At 34.0% G+C, this 23569-nt stretch overlaps 1 long non-coding RNA gene across 1 annotated transcript; it reads right to left on the reverse strand.

Annotated features, from left to right (window-relative positions):
• Nucleotides 1–21089: 21089 nt before the first annotated feature.
• Nucleotides 21090–22725, reverse strand: LOC127736081 (uncharacterized). Its single transcript, XR_007998794.1, has 3 exons — nt 22645–22725; nt 21569–21652; nt 21090–21186 (listed from the first exon to the last, which is right to left on the reverse strand). It is a non-coding gene; the product is annotated as an uncharacterized LOC127736081 (long non-coding RNA).
• Between the last annotated feature and the right edge of the window lie 844 nt (nt 22726–23569).

Below are 23569 nucleotides of genomic sequence, written 5' to 3' on the forward strand. Positions count from 1 at the left end.
AGGGCATGATCAGATGATCCCGGAAGGGTAAACACTACACAGAATGATATAGGACATAATCAGATGATCCCGGAAGGGTAAACACTACACAGAATAATATATGGCACGATCAGATGATCCCGGAAGGGTAAACACTACACAGAATGATATAGGACAGGATCAGATGCTCCCTGAAGGGTAAATACTGCACAGAATGATAAAGGACAGGATCAGATGATCCAGAAAGGGTAAACACTACACAGAATGATTTAGGGCATGATCAGATGATCCAGGAAGGGTAAACACTACACAGAATGATATAGGGCATGATCAGATGCTCCCGGAAGGGTAAACACTACACAGAATGATATAGGACAGGATTAGATGATCTCGGAAGGGTGAACACTACAGAATGATTTAGGGCATGATCAGATGATCCCGGAAGGGTAAACACTACACAGAATGATATAGGACAAGATCAGATGATCCCGGAAGGGTAAACACTACACAGAATGATATAGGACAGGATTAGATGATCTCGGAAGGGTGAACACTACACAGAATGATTTAGGGCATGATCAGATGATCCCGGAAGGGTAAACACTACACAGAATGATATAGGACAAGATCAGATGATCCCGGAAGGGTAAACATTACACAGAATGATATAGGGCATGATCAGATGATCCCGGAAGGGTAAACACTACACAGAATGAAATAGCGCATGATCAGATGATACCGGAAGGGTAAACACAACACAGAATGATATAGGACAAGATCAGATGATCCCGGAAGGGTAAACACTACACAGAATGAAATAGCGCATGATCAGATGATACCGGAAGGGTAAACACAACACAGAATGATATAGGACATGATCAGATGATCCCGGAAGGGTAACCACAACACAGAATGTTATAGGGCATGATCAGATGATCCCGGAAGGGTAAATACTGCACAGAATGATATAGGACAGGATCAGATGCTCCCTGAAGGGTAAATACTGCACAGAATGATATAGGGCATGATCAGATTATCCCGGAAGGATAAACACTGCACAGAATGATATAGGACAGGATCAGATGATCCCGGAAGGGTAAACACTACACAGAATGATTGAGGGCATGATCAGATGATCCCGGAAGGGTAAATACTGCACAGAATGATATAGGACAGGATCAGATGCTCCCGGAAGGGGTTTACTAGACAGAATGATTTAGGACAAGATCAGATGCTCCCAGAAGGGTTAACAGTTCCTGCTCCACTAGTCGTCACTAGATACATTTTTCATGTTGCCTATATCACATTAAAATCTGGTGACAATTCAAATTTGATAACACAAACAAGGAATGGATGGCGGGATTCGTGACCATTCTGTAGAAGCATATCTCGTAAATTGTACGTGAAGATGAAGTTGAAAAGAAGTTAATAATCGTATGTTAAACCAGATTCCACATGTTACAGCAAACATAAACTATCAAGCTGTTTAACAAATAACTATTTTGTGTTAATATCGTTTATAAATTATAATTTTATAACTTCATTTCTGCCCAAAATTATTTAAGATAAACCAAATTGACACTATCTTGGTAGAACAGCATGAAAAAGATGGAGATTTATTCATATTTTAAGAAGACTAGCGTAATTTAGAGAAGGTGGGAGTTTTTCCAGACATAAAATGATAAAATAAATGTCTGTCGACAGGGGTGCTCCCAATTTTCTAGAAGGTAATTTCATATTCTTTAATGACAATTATCAAATGTTTATCTCTTTTCAAATAAATCATATTTAATGCGAGATTGAAATCCTAAAAAAAATGGCGATCTTAGTATTATCAATAAGATATTTACCACAATAAGCCTACGTGCACTGTATGGTGTTGTATGGAATATGCTCCAAATACAGTCTCCGATATATTGAAGGGTGTGATGGCATACTTTCTTTATCAGCAGGTTACGTACTTCCAACTTGTTTTCAGTAACTGTGAGCCTTCGTTTTTACAGTTTTATTTGGTCCTGTTTTATTTTTATATTACCGTATCAAATTACATGCTTATCGTAACTGAATGGTAGCTTAAAGTTTTAAACCTGATATGAAATCGTGCATTCCTAAACTCTAATATCGGTCGCTGTAGTTGGAGTACATTTCAGACCGGACAGGTACATTACACATGAATGGATGATTTATTTCCCATAAAACTACAGTTACATAGTTATAGAGAACATATATTAACAGGGCACCTCGGTGGCCGAGTGGTCTAAGTAGTTACTACTGTAATCACTAGGCAGTCAACACTGAGGTTGTGAGTTCGGACCCCACTTGTGCGGGTGCACTCGACTCAAATCTTAATTGACTAGGATTGTCAGTTTTTCTATCGAAGGTCGGTGGTTTTCTCCGGGCACTCCGGCTTCCTCCACCAATAAAAACTGGCCGCCACGAAATAGCCCAAAAGCGGTGCTTAAAAGTGGCGTTAAAACACCAAAAATCTAAAAATCAAATCATTTATAAACAGAACTATAATTTACAATTATTACACGCATCTGTGAACAATACAATTAAATTAACTTGGAGGACTCTTACATTTATTACTTTGATAAATTTACATATTTTTTCTTATATTACAATATTTGTTGAGTTAAATAGTTGATCTTATTTGATAAATATTTATAGATGTTAGGGTTTGACCAACAGTACTAGTAAATAGTTCTTTCTTTCTAACTCAAATGTTCTGCAATTCATAAAGTAATGGTAATCGTCAGATAGTGACTACCACATCTATATTTGCACAATGTTTAAATGAAATTTTGTGCTGGAAACCTTTTATGAGTTTTACTCTTTACAAACATAATGCTCTATTGACAGATTTTGCTACTATTATAGTCATTAACTGATAATCTGAAAATTCAGTCAGCAGCAAGCATAAATATTGATGGTTTTTTACACATTCTGTGAAATTACCACCGATAGAAAAAATAGAATTAGTTTGTACAACAGATGGATTTTGAAAATGCATGATCTTAGATTTATTTATATTAACTGTCAGCTCATTATTGAGACACACATTTTACTTTCTTTTCCATTTAGGAGTCTACTCCAGAAATTTATCATTCGCAACTTTACAGACAGTAATGGGGTATCTGCCAAGCTTTGCATATGCTATAAAATTTGGGGTAAACTGTTTTAAATGTAAAATCATTTTAGAAAATTGTAAATGTACATGTTCAAATATATGTATTTTCCAATCCCCATAATTCTGATATATATAACAGTATTGGTAAAACCATAACAAGTAAACACGATATTTTATTGAATAACAACATTGCATAATTATATAATTGATTGAAACATCCGGCATCAAAGTTTCTGCTAAACTACTTCCTCAAAAAGGAAATGTTAATTAGATTTTCCAAAATCCAAAGATTTGATAAATATCATGTATAAGAGACAATGTCTTCGCGTAATTAAATAAAACATTCGACTTCTTCAGACTTTACACGAGCATTCATCTTGTGGTAAAAATTTCATTCTGTTTTTTTTTTTTTTTTTTTTTATTCCAATACGAACTCGGTCTTTTTTTAACTATAAATAAGCAAACTGACATTAACAAAAAAAAAGTCACTCCGCGAAATAGTTTAACGACAACAATATAAAAATAAGGAAATGTGGCATAATTGCCAATGAGACAACTATCCACCAAAGTTCAAATAAATTGGATGTAAGCAATTATAGGCAACCGTACGGCCTTCAACAATGTATCTCTAGCCTTTGTTAGTCTTGTATTATTTTTAATTTTAGTTTCTTGTGTACAATTTGGAGTTTAGTATGGCGTTCATTATCACTGAACTAGTATATATATTAGTTTAGGGGCCAGCTGAAGGACGCCTCCGGGTGCGGGAATTTCTCGCTGCATTGAAGACCTGTTGGTGACCTTCTGCTGTTGTCTGTTCTATGGTCGGGTTGTTGTCTCTTTGACACATTTCCCATTTCCATTCTCAATTTTATAATAGTTATAATCTTTATCAATTGGAGTTTAACACCCCCCCCCCCCCCCAAAAAAAAAAAAAAAAAGATATTAAACGTAAAGAGAAATTTCAAAAGTTATCTTAATAAAAGATTGACGCGGTCATGACTGCTTAATACCGATGATATAAGTTGGTATCGTTGCTTACTAGAAAATGACTTAAGAAAGATAACACATACAATGATAATGTACTCAACTCAAATGGTTTTACCTTGTTACAAATGATTCTAGCATGAATACTACCCAATATTTAAGCGTTGACCTTCTTTAAAAAAAGATTGAAACTAGTGTAGTACTTCTAAATACTAAAACACATGTATACGTTTGTTTTTAAAACAAATACGACGACTCAGGCTGACCTGTGTGAAAATGTTCCGTGCTTGTGATTTGGTCCAGATCGGTGCTGGTGTGTCCTTATTCTGTGTTGATGAGTTTGTTTACATTGTATCAGAAGGGGTCATTATTGTTATTCTGTTTAGGGCCTTTTTAAGTTTTAAGCTACCAGAAGCTTGTTTTCATTTTTTGGAAAACCTTCGAAGCTTTTTGTCTTGAGCTTTAACTTTGAAGATTATTTCAGAAATACGCGCCAAGCTAACGGAGGTCGGTATAATTTTGTTGATCTTTTATTGGGTAAATTGATGTCATCTAAGTAAAGCCGATGACTTGGTGGTCGGGAATTCAGTTTTCTATAGAGCAAATGCCTTAAGATTAATGTCTTAAATTTTGAATAGTATGGAAATAAAAATCTTATAATTTCCTTCGAATAAAATGCAAATGTGTACCGATATTAACAATTTTAAGCATGTACATAGAAATTAAATAATTTTACAAGGTCATCGTTCACAACACTTTTGCCATTTTTTGCTCTTCTGTAATTACCTAATACAATATTACACTTTTATAAACGTCTAGCTTCCTCGAATATCATAGATGAAAAACGATACCAATAGAACTGGATATCAGTGACAGAAATTAAAAAAAAAAATTAACGATCCATAGAAGTGTTTACCCAAGCTTTGACCTATCGCAGGCAATTATAAATAATACAACATATTAGATTAATGTTTTGGAGATAAAATCTTAAAATGATCATTTCATCTCTATAAATTCAAAATTATGACTTCGGCGCCTGTTGAATTACCAAGATATTATCATACTTTAAGTGATTCTTTTAACCCTGCATCGTATTCATAATTTGTTTCCTATGAAATGAAATAAAAATCCCACATTAAACTTTTATGTTGATATCACCCATAAAATATACAATTTGCTTTAATAATTGTGGTAAGATTTATGGGAAAACGTTTCAGATATCGATTGCTTATGTTAAGATGAAACGTAAAACCCCAGAAAGGTATTCGTGTTAGAAAAGGCAAGAGCCATTTAGAGATCGCCTTACATTACACTTAATCGTAAAGAAATTAAAAACATTTAAGATTCGTTTAATAACTGCTAATTGTCAAACAGAGTATTTATGGGACCTTTATCGCAGGCTCCATGACGAAACATGTTTAAATATAATAGTTCAGGTTTCGTAGGTGGGCTGACTTCGCTATTTTTCTGGTAATAACATATTTGAAATCTATTCTTTTAATTCGTCCTGTACTACATGATTGAGCAAGAGAACAAAATCAGATTAAATTTAACACGTGCAGAATTTAACTTTGAAAAAAAAACCAACATCACCTGCAGATTGTCGGTAGGAACGGAATAAAGTACTGGGAAGGTTGAGATGATACGTTATTGTACCGGCATGATTTATAACACACCTTTCTTGAATGATTCTAAGATTCCAACTTCCTCAGGCAAAGTTGACCTAAGACAGATTTGGCTATTATTTTTAGGTCCCTTTTGGTCATATAGACCTTCACCTGTTTCGGTTCTAATACATCCTTGGCGTTCAAATATTTGGTTTCGAACGTTCCTGATGAAGGTTAATCCAGAAAAGCGCTTCGGACGCATACATATGCAATATATGTCCATTGTCGGAAAATATATAATTTATTTTTACGAGCTTTAAAAATACCGAACTCCAAGTCAAATTCAAAAAGGGGAAGTCCATAAAAACATAAAATCAAGCGTTACCAATCAACGAAACTAGTCACGGAAAAACAATTGTCATATTCTTGACTTGGTACAGGCATTATCCGAATAAAATGGTGGGTTGAACTTGGTTTTATAGCTAGCTAAACCTCGACTTTGCGGACCGCGAAGAGGACCCACAAATCGGAACTGTTACGCAAAATGATTACCGTTTGCTCAACATCGGAGCGGAGTAACATGAGACTTTATTTGTATAGTACATATAAAACAAAAATGTATGTGTGTACCTGTAATTTGTACAAAATTTATATAGAGTTTTTTTTTCATTTTTCATTGATGATATTTATAGATCTATCTACAACTATCTATTGTTTTTTTTTATTATTATTCTATGTTATGCCGTGCTTATAGAGTTAAGTTATTTTCTGACTTTTATTTATTTTTATTTATGTATATTAGTTATTTTGCTGACTAAAAGGGATATTTACCCAAGATCATGTTTTTCTATTAGTAATAATGACGTCTTTTCACTAAATCCATTGGATTTTGGATGTGTACCGATTGATATTTTAGTCTTAGTTACACAATGTTTTAGTCAGGATCCTGTAATTGATGCCTCGTTCACACGTACATTTAATTCGAATTGAATCCAAATCGAATGCGAATCGAATTCGCTAATCGCGTTCACAAACTATTCTTTTTTAATTCGAATTGATTCGAATTGGCTAAATCGCATTACCCAATTCGCATCAGAAATGCGTTTTTGTTAATACGAATTAAAAGTTAACGTCGTTTGGACAGTAAAGCGAATTTGACGCGCATTGCAATTCGAATTAGAATTTACGTTTGGACGTAAAACGTTTCGAATGCGAATTAAACTAATTCAAATTAGTTAATGCGAATCGAATTCGAATTACGTGTGAACGCAGCATGATTGGTTGTCGTTTGTTGTTTTTGTTTATCAGATTGGATTTCCGTTTATTACTGTAAACCAACTTATTTTCGCGGATACTTTATTTCGCGTTAAGTCTTTTCTACCCGATTTCGCGTCGATTTAATTTCGCGATTTTCAAATTTACTTGAGTGTACTTTAATAAGGAAAGATCCAAGTTTTACACGTTCGCGTTATTTTTCTCTTCGCGAAAGTCGCGAAAATAAATCGCTTGCGAAAATTAGTTGGTTTACAGTATTTTGTACCTAACTCGGACCACGGTCAGTTTTCCCGTTTAAATTGTTTTACATTTGTCATTCCAGGGCCTTTCATAACTTGCTTTACGATATAGGTTTTGCTAAATGTTGAAGGCAGTACGGTGACCTATAGTTGCTTACATTCACGTCATTTGGTCTCTGGTGGAGAGTCGTCTCATTGGGAATCATACCACATCTTCTAATTTTATGGGGACCTTTGAATGTCAAAACCTGTAATTAAAAAAAAAACTCCTAACTTTTTAATATAAAATCACAGATTATTTTCCCTTTCCTACCAGTTGAAGGTTTCAAGACATCTTGGATAATTCAAAAATGAAATTGATTGTAATAATCGACAACATATATATAAGATATTCTAAAGAGTTCACAACCCAATATCATAGAAATTCTTTATCAAATTCAACCCCGCGGGGAAATTTTGAATTATTGCCATTTTTCCCCGTGGAAAATTGACAATTCGAAAACATATAGTTGCTTCCCCCCCCCCCCCCCCCCCCCCCCCCCCCCCCCCCCCCCCCCCAACCACCATGTTCATATTTTCCTCACAATACGAATTTCACTATACATATTTTCCGAATTTTTTTAAGAAATGATTGATCTCTGGAATGCTAAAATGATCTATTTTTCGGCTTGGGTTGCATAAAAGGAATGTTAGGTACAAATTGTGGTCGTTGTCAACACGCATGTCACTAAAAAGGTCTGGGGTCAGGGAGTGGGATTGGGGTGTCCATATTTTGTTACAGGGGTGTCGAAAAAATACTCATTCATATTTGACTATCCAAAAATATAACCTAGTTGCTATCAGATTACAGGCCAAATACTACAGTGTATGAAGTATGGAATTTGTAACAAAAATGTCAAACTCTTCGGAGGGAAACGTTTATCTGTTAACAGGGATAAATTTTTCGTTTAGAAATGATCCGAGGTAATACCCAATATAAACAAATCGGTCGAAACAATCAGGTCGTCGCTTGAACGTTATAAATGAAAGGGATAGCACAGGAACACTAGAGGTTCATAGAATTATTTATCATTGTTTCCGACAGTATATCTTACATCGAAGTCACATTAATTATTGGTGCAAATATCTTGAAAGGACTGTGTACTTAAATGAACATAATTATGGACCTATAAATCTACAGGAGACAAAATTTTACACTCAAGGGTTGTTAGAATTTCGCTGTATACCATTTATGAATGTGGAGCTTGAAGGCAGACAGAGCTGTTCCAGCAAATACTGAGATCATCTTATCATTCAAAGAAAAAAATTACAATGTGTGTCATAATGTTTTTAAAATCAAACACAGTTAAAACTTAATATATTTCTAAGATGTCATCAAATTTTATAAACAAGAGAAAGGTTATTAACTATCACATGTTTCAAACACTCCTACCGTTACCATTCGACCAATTTCTTCTTCATGTGGGCTTCTACTAGACTATATGGGTTTGACCATTGTGTCTGTCCCAAGTCAGGAGTCTGTAGTACAGTAGTTGTCGTTGGTTCATGTCTGTCATGTTTGTTTTTCGGAAATTGTATTGTTTTGACGTTACGCACGCTGTTCCTACAACCCCTAGGATTTAAAACAGAATCTTCGAAATTTCCTCTGCAAAACAAAATAAAAATGTTAGCAAACACGAACCACTATTAAAACAAATTCAGTATATGTTTTAAATTATGTTTTTATAGCTCTTGATCATATACTAAGTAATATCTAGTATATTTGAGGATTAAAATAACAAAGCTATGTGAAAAAAACGGATGTCCAACGTTACATTTATGAAAAACTGTTTTAACTCTTATATATAGTGATCCTATTTCTTATTCTCTGATCTTCCTGAAACTTGGCAGGAACAACGAAATGTGTCGGTTCTCTGTGGCGTTAAAGCCGTTATTTTGCCAAATTTCATTTGACTTGGTGGCTGCATATTAAGCTTGAATAAGAAAAATGTCCAACGACGTTTTTCGCGACGTTTTTCGATAACTCAACGACTGAAAGTGAATTTTATAAGTAGATATAGCAGAAAATAAATAAAAAGAGTAACACAATAAAAACATCTATCAAAAGTACAAATATTTGCCTCATTGTTCGTGAGTTCAAATATTGCAGATTCTATAAAATCTTCTCTACACAGTCGTTTTTCAAGCGGTAGCCATTTTGTCCAAGTTGATATTTCATTTTTCAAAGCAGTTAACGCGTATTTTTTAACTGATATTTCAATAAGTTATTTATAATTGATCAAAACAAAAGTAAGATACACGAAGAGTACAAAATGCCAAGATTCTTTTCTTATTAACTTCATGTTTGGGTGTTAAAGGAATAAAATGCTTCCACACATTACAAAACGGTAGCCAATTTGTCCAAACGTCTGAAAACGTCGAAAAATCCGAAAAACGCTAATTCCCGACGTTACATGTGCTAAAGTTTCAATTAAATGCTCATGATAATTAAAACAAATCGTGTGGTGAAATTTAGAAAAAGATGATGATGGCTGCCGAAAAAAAAAAGAATATTGCATGTTGCTATAGACTCCGGCCGGGGGCATAGATTCGACACGGGTTAAATTTTGCAATTTTGATTAATCGTTTATAGCTTTTAACGATTTATTTAAAAGAATGGTGAAATGGAAAAAAAATCTCATTAAATGAACGAATACATGAACTTCGTTCAACTTTTGCAAAGACAAATTGGAGACACCAAGACCGTTCTCTAAATGTAAAATGCGAATTTTAATTTATGTTGCGGAAGTACTCCGAAATAGATCATTTAAAGTCGTCACTTCAGTAAGGTGCATTCACCAATATTAAAAGACTTAATACAAGTCCACGGAATGTTTTACTTCGCGATTTGTCCTGCTATTCATGTTATAACTGTCGTGTTAAAGTAATTCCTGCACTAGTGAAGCCGGAACTTTTCGCCAATATAAACTTGTGCATGAAATGGAGGTAATTGAAAGACAAACAGCGACGAAAACCGTGTCATTGAATTAATAAAACCCGGGATTGTAATATTTTTTTTACGGACGATCCAGGAGTAGATTACTATATTCAAAATGTATATCAGAAGTTAAATAATTTAAGCAAGCAACTTTAGATGACTTGGGAAATAATTCTCAAGCCAAGGTTCAAGTAATTGAAGCGGTGTATTTCGACAAATTATGTGCCAGGGAAAATACAATTCTATTCAAATTAACCAAGGGTAAAAATGTTTCGATTTACTTGCAGAGTATCAGATATATTTGCATTTGGATTGAATTAAGATATAGAAATTTTAAAATGACAGATGATTTGCACTATGAAATTAAACATCCTATGATAAAAGTTTTGTACATCTAAAAAAATTTATTTATTTATGGAAAACCGTATACATGTACTTCCGTCCCATTTTTCCTTCCTACATTACTTGCGACACTACTGCATTTTTCGGCGAAATAACTTAAAGGGTAAACATTAGTAAATCAATTTCCACAACTTGAGGTAATTTATGATAAAATGACATCACAAAAAGAACAGAACCAGAATCAACCAACAACATATAAAAAAACGAATAAAACTTGCAAAAATTAATCGAAGTCAAAAACCCTCTTTGACGCCGCATTTTTAGTGTAACGTCGTGTTGTAGGAACATCGTGCACAACGTTTATAAGTTCGGCCGTTATGTTTTCTCTTTTGAATTGTTTCACATGTTTCATGTCGTTTATAGCCGACTATACGGTTTGGGATTATCATTGTTGAAGGCCTATATAATTGCTTACTACCACTTCGTTTTAACTCTGGCGGATAGTTGTCTCATTAGCAATCATACCACATCTACTCATTGTTTACACAGAAAGTCACGTAACACATACTAAGGGTTCACAGAGGAGAATGGATGTGATCATGGATAATTATTTTCCAAATGAGAATGAGCTTCTCGTGCTGCAAGGGGAATAGGTCTGATCCTGGCTTTCTTCCATCACGCTGAGGGGGGAAAGTGGGATCATGCCAATTTTTTTCCGGGGATAAAAACTAGATCGATCTAGTCCCTCTCCCCCCGGAAAAAAATTAACATGGGAATTGCTATATTAAAATTCGGCTAACATCACAAAACGTCACGCGACTCTGAGGATGACATTTCGCATTGATAAAGAGTTCAAACAGTAGAAACAGTTACAGGTTTACATTGTTTGGCTGCTCGATCCCAATTATTGTGACATTAACCAATTTTGTCTGCTTTGGTTGCTTACCCAATTCTGTCAATATCACGCAAATATAAACAACTGCCATACAAGCGGGGGTTTAAGCTAGCTATAAAACCGTTAAAAACTATACTGTAACTATAAAAAATGTCTTCCGAAAATGCCTGTATACTGTCAGGAATATGACAAATGTTTCATATCGTTCCGTTGATTGAAATATTCTAACTTTTGATTTTTTATGGTTTTATAGACTTCCCCCTTTTTATCATCTTCCTTTTTATTGGAAGGTGTAGATTTTACATGCGATCATAGTCGATTTTAAATAACCACTTAAAACTAAAACTTGAACGATTACCCTTGGATAGATAAACATCTATTTAAATCTGTTTATGTTTTAGTAAAAGTGTATTTTAAAAGAAGAAAAAACAAAGAAGACATGTGAAGATATTGACGAAAAAATGTCAAAACGACAAGTTAGCATGTGACATGATTGTGATCATGACTTATTCGTAATGTATACTGTGGTAATCTATACATTAAGCAATGTATACCGATTATTTTTTGTTAGAAGAAAGACAACTCTGGCTTTTCTTTTGTATAGGATATATCCTAAATATAAAAATAAGAAGATGCGGTACGATTGCCAACGAGACAACTCTCCACCAGAGACCAAATGACGTAGAAGTTAATAACTATTATAGTTGATAATGTATGAATAAAGGAATGGATGATGGATGGCTGTTTAACGTCCAGTGGCAAATAAAATGCATCTTCAGTGACATCTTTGTTTGTCGGTTCAAAAATCTAATTTGTTTTCCTGATAATTTGATGTTTGGTCATTTATTTTAAGATCCTCTCATAAATCAATTGTATACAGGAATCCTAAATGAATCGATTTTGAAATAATGGTCCTTTTTTATGTGCTTCTCATGTTAAGCTGAAAATGGGAAAATTGAAGTCAACTCTATTTTCGTCAGGTTTCAATTTAAAGTTTAAGCCAAAATATTACGCAGATATCGCTATATCTGTGTTTTTTCTTTGTTTCAAGTTCAATAGAATAACTAAAAGTAACCAACATTTGAACAATGAAGTGAGGAGACAGTGGAACATGCAGTTAAAGTAAGAGGGTCGCTTGTTTTTATTATAGGAAAGCCCCTGAATGTATGTATCATACGAAGTGTAAGTCGACGAGGAAAGAAACACAGCTGGTTCCAATAGGAAAGCCGACGTCCTGTTGAAAAACATATCCTCCAAAAAAACAAATTTGTTGTCAATCACGATCCTCTTATTTCCAATCTGTGGTCGAGTTCATCCTCAACTTTATATTGTAGTGCTAGAATTTAGTTTAATTGTTTTTAATGTTAAACGAAAGTTACATTTCAAGATAACAAGATAAAATGTATACAGAATAAAGATAAAATCAATTCGACTTCTATAAAGTTACTTTTTTGCCAGACGTCTTCATATTCGAAAAATTCCAAAAACTATGTTAGGATGATTCAATAACTCTAAAATTGGTAATCTTGATTAAAAATCCGTAACATGCCAGTTCAATTTGACCTTTGGAGCCACTTTTTCAGTCTTTGATCAAGATTAAACTCATCATCACGAATGCATAATGTTAGTTTGTCATTGAAAAAAAAATCATTTGTTATAAGTAGATGTAAATTCAGTCGATAGTAGTTTAACGATGTTCAAATCTCATAAAACGTTCAAATCTCATAAAACGGTTAAAAAATGACAAATCAAGGTAACAAACACAAATAAATATAAAGTTGTCACATGACATATATAATACAATTGATATTTGACGTGACGGCATGGTTAGTAACATTTTCAACCTTTACGACAAATAGCTGATCTGAAAGGTACATCATCAACTTGCCATTATACATCATGTACCGTGTGTTACAACCCTAGATAAAGCTGACGAGGCCGTAAGGCATAACTCGACTAGCAAAAGCTATACTTTTATGTAGGCTAGTTGGTCAAGTGGTGGAAGGCGCTAGCCACAGTGCAGGCGGTGTTGCCACGATGCCACAGAAGCAGGGGTTGTAATCCCGCTGTGGGAATAACAAAAACTTGCTAACGCAAATTTGTAGATCTAATATTGTTGGACTGAGACGAAGTAAATATGTATTTATATTATTATTTCGTATATTCTAACTAATTTTATTCGTTCAGACTGGGTAACATGCTAAACTGTATTTTCAAAGCAGGACGACTGAAAACAGCAGTAAGAGAACTGATAATGCACAGTTATTTTTAAAATATCTAAAATTTGAAAACTAAAAACCTCAATCCTTTGTAACACAATCATAACAAACAATCAAATGGATTCCTGCTCTCTTTCAGACATATTTTAGATAATAAAATAACAATTCTAGCCTTTGTATGCGGTCGATACGAGGATATATCGACCTAAAGAAGTATATCGATCTCAGACTTCGACTTCAGTCGATATACATCTTTCGGGTCGATATTATTAGTTACATAGTGTGCTAGTGGCCTAATACGATATATATGGAATTTACTGATCCTAATTATATCGTATTAGGTCACTAGCACACTATGTAATGAATTTATCTTACCGACTGTCTTAACCTGTGGTATTTAGAATAGAGGCCTATCAAAGTGATCAAGTCTTCAATACCGTTAGTATTAAGAACCTACTTCCATTGGTCTATACAAAAACATATGCCAACAATATCAACTTGTCAGCTTTTAATGTGTTTTATGAATTTATTTCAATCGTTCATCATCAATTTCTTCATCTGTTGAAACCTTTAATATTTTTCCTCATAACACCACTACTAATCGTGTATTGAAATAAGCCCCGCCTACTAACCCAATATGGAACATGGAATATACACGGTCTCCATTGTATGATATTTATTTGATAAAGATGTTATCTCTAAATGAAGAAAAGTTGATTATTTACTATTGTAGAAAAAAGTTTTAACTATAAATATATGCAGATTCAAAATGTGTATTAATTTGCCACAGTTTGTTTGATAATTACAGCATTTGCAATAAATATATAAATGTTCTAGTTAATTACTAATAACAGCTTTCTAGTAAATAAGACTGAAGTTATTCCGGGAATATCAGATCATGACATTGTATATATCGAATCGAACTTAAAACCTAGATGGTAAAAAAAAACACCTAGAAAAGTATTCCTATACAACAAGGCAAACAATGATCAAATTAAAGAAGAGATAAACAACATAAATCTTAACAATATTGCAAAAATAGAAGAACTTACAATGGATCAACTTTGGGATAATTTCAAAACAATAGTATTGAAAACCATGGAAGAGTATATTCCAACTAAAATGATAAATAACACAAAACAGAAACTACCATGGGTTAATAAAGAGATTAAATCACTTATTAGAAAAAGGAATAAATTGTTCAAAAAAATGAAAACAGACTCTCACAATAAAATTAGTAAACGGTACAGGAAAACAAAAAAACTACTTCAGAAAGAGACAAGAAAAGCCTACTGGACTTATTTAGAAAACATCATTTGCTATGACGAAAGCCTAGAAACTACACAAAACAGAAAAAATTTTGGAATTACATCAGATCCACAAAAAAAGACAGTTCAGGAGTTGCACCGTTAAGATCTGATGGTATGCTGATAGATGACACAAAACAAAAAGCTGAAATACTTAATAAACAATACCACTCTGTTTTTACACCCGAAAATTAATTACAATGAACAAATACCAACTCTTACAGACAACTATCCATCTATGTCAGAAATACATGTAACATCAAATGGTATAGAAAAACTCTTAAAAAATCTCGATCCATCTAAAGCCACAGGTCCAGATGAAATACCAGCACGCATCCTAAAACAATTTGCACCTGAATTTGCACCACATCTCACTTTCATTTTTTGAACACATCATTTTTGAAGGGAGATGTACCATCAGACTGGAGACAGGCAAATGTAATTCCCATTTTTAAAAAAGGCGAAAAATACCTATCCAGTAACTACAGGCCTGTCTCCCTAACGTGTATATGCTGCAAATTACTAGAACACATTGTAGTAAGTAACATACTAAAACATCTGGACACACATAACATACTAGTGGACAATCAACATGGCTTCAGAGCAAAACGCAGCTGTGAAACACAACTCCTTACATTAAGTCACGAACTGCTCAGTAACCTTCATAACGGCATACAAACAGACCTTATAATTTTAGACTTCTCCAAGGCATTTGACAAGGTACCTCACAAAAAATTACTAAGGAAGATGGATAATTGTGGCATAAGGGGAAATACCTGGAATTGGGTATCAGCCTTCCTTAGTAATAGAACGCAACAGGTTGCCCTAGATGGGGAGGTATCTGGTCAAATGCCTGTGGTCAGTGGGGTGCCTCAAGGCTCAGTCTTGGGGCCTCTTCTTTTCCTGATTTTCATAAATGATCTTCCTGCAACAGTAACATCAAAAACACGCTTGTTTGCATATGGTACTACAACACCAGTAGTGTCACTTCCATGATTGACCATCTTAAATTGAAGTCACTAGAAACTCGTAGAAACATCAACCGAGTAACAATGATGTATAAAATCACACACCACCTTATAGCAGTAGACCCAAACCTTTACCTTTCACCACAGCCAGTCAAAAACACCAGATTCACAAATTCACTACAATATCAAACATTCAGCACCAGAACAGATTACTTTAAGTACAGCTTTTTCCCATACACAGTTGTACTTTGGAATTCACTCTCACAAAACATAATCAGTGTCAACTCTTTGGATCAGTTTAAAACACTGATCCAAAGTCAGTATATTTAAATATCTACCCTGTTTGTATATATATGTAAATGTGTTTATTTTTATTTTTTGCACAAAATTATTTTTGATTATTGCACTCTTAAAATTGTTATCTTTTAATTAGTGTCTGTTTGCGATGCGCCGACGTATAGTCATCAATGTGCTGATGGATCGTCGTACGATGTAGATGTAGATGTAGATACGATCTGAGAGTAGTCTCAGATACGATATTCCAAATAAAGTGCTTCCTATCTATTGTGATTTCCTTGTTAGAGGATTTTTACAAGATCCGGCTGACAACGAAGCTAATAACAGGCGATACGTGCATTCTTTCCCATTTTTTTCGTTTATTTTATTTTTTTTCGTGTCATGGAAAAATTATTAAGGATAGAGGGACAAGATATACATACTATGAGAAGGGACTTCTGATACTATTTAAAACAAAATATATTGTCCTATGAAATATTGTCCCTAAAGACAATATTTCATCACTTTGTATCGTGAAAATTGTGACCCGGCGGCCCTATCTATGAACAATGTGTCTATGAAATATTTCATGAGGGACATTATTTTATGTTACAACAACTGTTATAATTAATTTAGTACGGATAAGAGCAGAAGTCCATTTTTGGACTTCTGATAAGAGCTACAACAGACGCATATTAAACTAAGTGAAAATAAGTTAAAAAAAAAAGAATATTTACTAAAAAATATACACAAACAAAATGCTCCGCAGGGAGCAGCTTGATACGACCGCAGAGGTCGAACCCTGAACAGTTGGGGCAAGTATGGACACAACATTCAAGCTTGATACAGCTTTGCATTTGGATTGTGATTAAATATTTGACACACAATAGGTTTCTGACACAGAATGAATGTGGTCTAAGAACTTAAAAATTTTAAATTGGACATTCACCTATTATGGTCCAATATCCAAAATCTAAATACATGGTTAGATTCAGCATATCAAAGAACCCCAAGAATTCAATTTTTGATGAAATCAAACAAAGTTTAATTTTGGACCCTTTTGACCTCAATGTGGACAAAGTTGATAACGGGGCCCAAAAATCAAAAATCTAAATACATGGTTAGATTCAGCATATCAAAGAACCCCATATATTCAATTCTTGTTGAAATCAAACAAAGTTTAATTTTGGACCCCGATTTGGACCAACTTGAAAACTGGGCCCATAATCAAAAATCTAAATACATGTTTAGATTCAGCATATCAAAGAACCCTAAGAATTCAATTTTTGTTAAAATCAAACTAAGTTTCATTTTGGACCCTTTGGACCTTAATGTAGACCAATTTGAAAACGGAACAAAAAATTAAGAATCTAAATACACGGATAGATTCGGCATATCAAAGAACCCCAATAATTCAATTTTTGATGAAATCAAACAAAGTTTAATTTTGGACCCTTTGGACCTCAGTGTGGACCAATTTAAAAACGGGTCCCAAAATCCAAAAACTAAATACACGGTTAGATTCAGCATATTAAAGAACCCCAAGAATTCAAGAATAAAACCCCATTGAAATTGGTCAAGAAATAAGCAATTTATACGAAGTATCTTCTTTTGCACAATACTGTGCAATTAAATATTTCTTGCTATTGCGCAATACTGTACAATTGGCAATTTCTTGCTATTGTGCAATATTGTGCTATTGGATATTTCTTGCTATTGCGCAATACTGTGCAATTGAAGATTTCTTGCTATTGCGCAATACTGTGCAATTGAAGATTTCTTGCTATTGTGCAATACTGTGCAATTGAAAATTTCTTGCTATTGCACAATACTTATTATATAATAATTTACACATCCTGTTTGGTGTGTATCTCCTACCATATCATTATTATTTGCTTTTAAATATAAATCAGAAATAACCAACTTAAAATGGAAAATTTTAAAAGAAAAAAAAAAGGAAACCCCCCCCCCCCCCCCCCAAATTTTTTGAACCCCCTTATGATTCATCACCCCCAAACTCAATCCCAGCCTTCCCTTTGTGGTATTGTACCTTGCAGTACAATTTCAGAGAGATCCATACACTTACACACAAGTTATTGTCCTGAAACTAGAAAAATGCTTGTTTTTTGCCCCTTTTTGGCCCCTAATTCCTAAAATATTGAGGCAATTACCCCCATCATCAATCCCAGCCTTCCCTTTGTGGTATGGTACCTTGCAGTACAATTTCAGAGAGATCCATACACTTGAACACAAGTTATTGTCTGGAAACTAGAAAAATGCTTATTTTTGGCCCCCAATTCCTAAACGTTTCGGCAATTACTCCCAAACTCAATTCCAGCTTTCCCTCTGTAATATGGAACCTTGTAGTACAATTTCAGAAAGATCCATACACTTACACACAAGTTATTGTCATGAAACTAGAAAAATGCTTGTTTTTTGCCCCTTTTTTGGCCCCTAATTCCTAAAATTTTGAGGCAAATACCCCCAAAATCAATCCCAGCATTCCTTTCGTGATATGGAACCTTGTGGTACAATGTCAGAGTGATCCATACACTAACACACAAGTTATGTCTGGAAGTTACAAAAATGCTTATTTTTGGCCCCTAATTCCTTTAATGTTGGTACCATAACCCCCAAAATCAATCCCAACCTTCCTTTTGTGGTATTGAACCTTGTGGTAAAATTTCATAGAGATCCATTCACTTAAACTAAAGTTAGAGTGCGAAAACCAATGTGTCTTCGGACGACGCCGGACGACGTCGGACGACGTCGGACGACGACGACGACGACGACGACGCCAACATCATACTAATATACGACCACAAAAATTTTTTTGCGGTCGTATAAAAAGGGGCCTGTGGTCAAACATGTTGAGATACATCGATCTTAATACATTATAATGCCAAGAAAAGAGTGTGGTTAATAATTTTTAAGTTATTTCCCAACCTTACGTAAACGGAAATCGGATGTGACGTACAATGTGTGTGTGGTATTACACCTTGAACTGTCTTTCCTTTTTGTTTACAAACATTGTTTACAACAAATTCCTGCGCCGAGGCCGCGGACGACAAGTCATTTAAAACCTCTATGAAATTGACAAACGGTAGCTCAGAAATAAGTAAATATAAATTTTCATATCGAGAAAATAATAATAAAAAATGTCTTTTGTGTTAACTTTGCAAATTCGAGTAAACTCCGGAGAATTATTTATCTGTGGAACAAGAGACGATTTACGAAGTCTGTCATAAACAATAGTCTGAGTAGTGAAACCCGACTTTTATAGAAATTACACAACAAAAAACCTTTAACACAGGACAGCATTTGTGTCACAGGTAGTTACATTATATTATCACTTTACTAGCCGTCTGAAAATCTTTTTGGTTCCGTACCTTTATGGATTTCTTATATTTTGGCAAATGTTTGTAAACAGACAAAGTGAAAGGGGAGATAAGAAGTTCATTTCGTTCTTTGTTTTTGCATTTTCGAATTGAAAAAGTTAATGAAACTAAGAACTTTAAATTATCGTACTTGATTAGACAGAGATAAATCCTTTTTTTTTTTCTTTAGAAGTTTGCACCTTTTGTGTGGTTCAGAATTTCAGGTACGTTATGGCAAAGTTATAGACTGGACGGCACAGGCACTTCCCAGCAAACAATATTAGGTCATAACTACGTCGTGACAATGTAATTTTTTCGTCGCATTGACGTCAGGTTATTATGTAAATGCTCTTTTGTTCCGACGTTGGAAAATTCCGGGCGGAACAACATGAGGAGGGGGTATTCTCTCTCTTGAGGGTACTATGAATACTCAATTTGCATGATAATGCAACTTATTCCGTTTTATGTGAGCTATGAAATACAACTTAAATTTTGCATATTTGTCCCCAAAGAAACCCCTTTCAGTGCGTTGGGTATTCTTGTAAATTAATGATTTGCTCTTATATATACTGATACTCATTCTTCCCCCTCTTTCTACAAAAAGGACGAAATATGGTATATTCGGAACGATGTAACTAGTTGTTCTGTTCCGCCAGAACTATTCAACTAGCTACATTGTTCCGGGACATTTCAACTAGCTACTTTTTTCCGGAACTTTTCGACTGCACTCGGAATAAAACAACTAGTTGGAAAGTTCCATCGGAACGAAATAACTAGTTAAAAAGTTCCGCCGGAACAAAGTAACTGACGGAACATAGTGGCTGTTACAATTATGTTGTATTTACGTAAAAGTGTATGGTTTTCTTGACGTTGTCACAACATCATACATCAACGTTGTGGTGACTTAAAATTATGTTTCTACAACGTTATTCCTGACATTACAACAACATTAATATCACGTTATATCGACGTAATATACTTGCACTTTTATATTATGCTATATAATTAGCACAAAAATGATCATCTATATACATACATAGTATCAACTGTGTTTGTGACCATGAGGTGACCTCTGCAGGATGATATATGTTGGTGTCAATTCTCAGAAGGAATTTGTATATCCGGCATTATCATCATCTGTTTTTATTATATTATAAGCAAAACAATTTTTTTGTGTAGCTTTAATCTGATTACTGTTTCAGTTATTTGGATATTACAGAAAGGAATTGTATTGTGTTTTGGGGCTATCCATAGCTGACTGCCTGTTCATATGCAGTTCTTGGTAGTTCCTGCTTGTAAAAATTATATGCATTTGTCATATATGTTAATCTATAAATGGGATGTCCCCCCTGTCCCCCTAAATCCGCCTTTGATTAGTATCAATTTCTCATTTAGCATGTTCACGTTCTGAATATGTATCTGACTAGCTTCACACCCACCCATGAAAGTTTTATAAAAAAACTTAAAATAAAAAATAAAAGATGCATGTACTAGTATATAAAAAAAAAGAAGAATTGATCGTTAACTTTGTTTATTCTAAACTACTGAACGTTGTTTCTGGGTCCCTGGCATGTCCGGCACTGCTTCTTGTATCCTATTAGCAATTGGTTCCTGCAATGACAATAAAAAACTTATTTGTACAAAAACTGAAATTGTAATTATTCTATAGGTCTAGTAAAATTATTGCAAATAAATACTAGAAGCAGCTGTGTGTAAGACGTGGCTTTCCAAATCTCTTTGAAGAACACATAAACCACATATTTATATATTCAGTTAAATACGTGGTGTGCGTTTAATGTTACCCTTTATTGTCTAAAAAGAGCGTCTTGATCTTCACAATACTAGTTACAAATACATATTTATAATAACAATTTCGTACTGAATTCAAAAATAACCAAATGTAATTTTCAACATAAAATACAAACAATAATATTTTTTTTAATAATCCCAAATTGAGGGTTGCACTTTACGGGGTAAATGAGGGCATTCTTACCTTATAGCGTGTTCCGCCTGGTTTCCCCAATCAATTCCTCGACATCTGATGCCCTTGCTGACGGGTAGTTCTTCATGTAAGCCTCTACAAAAATTGACATTGATATACCAATAGTCCCAGCGTCAATGTGATATATCAGATATACTATATATATATATAAACTTTACAAAAAACCGGCAAAATAACAAATTCACAATATTGCCGCGCCGGAAAAATAGCAATTGCTTTTGAATTATGCTATTTATAGCTTACTCTTAATAAAAAAAAATATTATAATCAAGTCATAATTAATGTTTCGCCGGCAAAATAGCCACTGCCAAAATATAAAAATTTAAATATAATTGAAAGTTAAGATCAATAAATGTACGTTTTACATTTACAAATTTGCCATATGATAATAAGAGGAGCAGCAGTATTATTTTTTTGTAAATTATATTGTCCCTTGCGAAAAATATAATGTTGATTTTAGTAAAGAAAAAGTCAGGTTGCTATTATCAGTTTCATAAAGTCTTTTCAGGGAACACTTATGTTTTGTATTCCTTCATTCTAAATTTTTATCGGTTCTTTAAGAGTTCAATGCATAAGACAAACGATCTTGTAAATACACTGTGTCTGTTTATACATGTTATAAAGGAAACATGATCTGGCAAATAAATAACACTGTGATAGCTTGCTATCCTGACCTCAATTAGAATCAAATTAGCTGCACGTGTGTAAGGTTTCTGCAGACGAAATTTACAAAAGTTAATGAATACATGTTGAGTGTTACACTAATAAAGTTATAATATAAAGCAAGATATATATGTAAAACACAATTAAATTCCTATTTTCTAAAACGGTTTTAGATATTACATCATGCACGTGTAAAACAGAACAGTGGTGCGATATATATATATATATGTAGGTCAGATACATTTAAGATTGGTTCAGTTTTGAATTGTTTATTGTTCATTTATATACGATAGTAGATAAATGTTTATCGTGTAGTATATATTATTCTGTTCCTATATAATAGAAACTTTCTAAAAAGTGAGAAGAAAACAACAGTGAAACAATACAAAGATAAATTTACTTACATTGAATCTGAGTGCAGTTCGAAAGAGACGTGGCTTGCTGAATGGCGCTAAAATTTCATACCCAATCGCTACACAGTCGCACCAATTATCTGGGTCAAAATTCAAAACAGATGCGCGTAATATACATATATATACGTGGCTTGCTGAATGGCGCTAAAATTTCATACCCAATCGCTACACAGTCGCACCAATTATCTGGGTCAAAATTCAAAACAGATGCGCGTAATATACATATATATACATACATATACATATAGATTTAAAACAAATCAATATCGTTCAATAGTTCAATAAAAGAACAGAAAAAAGTGAAATTTAAATTGAGTACAACAAAAGAAAAAAAAAGTAAAAGAAGAAATTTTGCTATTGTAAATTTTAGGAATGTCGATGATTACGTCGCAACAACGTTTTAATTACGTGATTTATTTGATCGGATACAGTACATATTGCAATTATTTATTTCTTATTTTTTTATTATTGCAATGTATTATTGATGACAAAAACATAGTTCCTCTTTTATAACAGCGTAAAATTCAACTTAATATTTTATCGACCAAAAATATGACAATGTTGCTATAACGTTACAGATACGTGACAGATGCGTTGCGATATGACATAGCAACAACGTAAGAATAATAAACAATAACAACGTTGTCCTGACGTCATTTCTATGTCGTATCTGACGTGACGTAAAATTACATTCTAACAACGTTGCAGCAACGTCGTACTAACGTAACGTCATGCAGTCATGACCTTCCAGCGACCAATACATAACGTCGCAAGGACGTCGTGTGTTTCCTGGGTTGTTTCTATCCATGGGAAGAACCACTATCAACATATATTTAGGAGCTACTAAATATACGTTGATGATGGTTCTTCCCATGGAAAGAAACAAGTGCCTGTGCTGGGCGGTGGTCTTTTGGTG

This window comes from Mytilus californianus, unplaced genomic scaffold (genome assembly GCF_021869535.1).
Source record: "Mytilus californianus isolate M0D057914Y unplaced genomic scaffold, xbMytCali1.0.p SCAF_3, whole genome shotgun sequence".
NCBI lineage: Eukaryota > Metazoa > Mollusca > Bivalvia > Mytilida > Mytilidae > Mytilus > Mytilus californianus.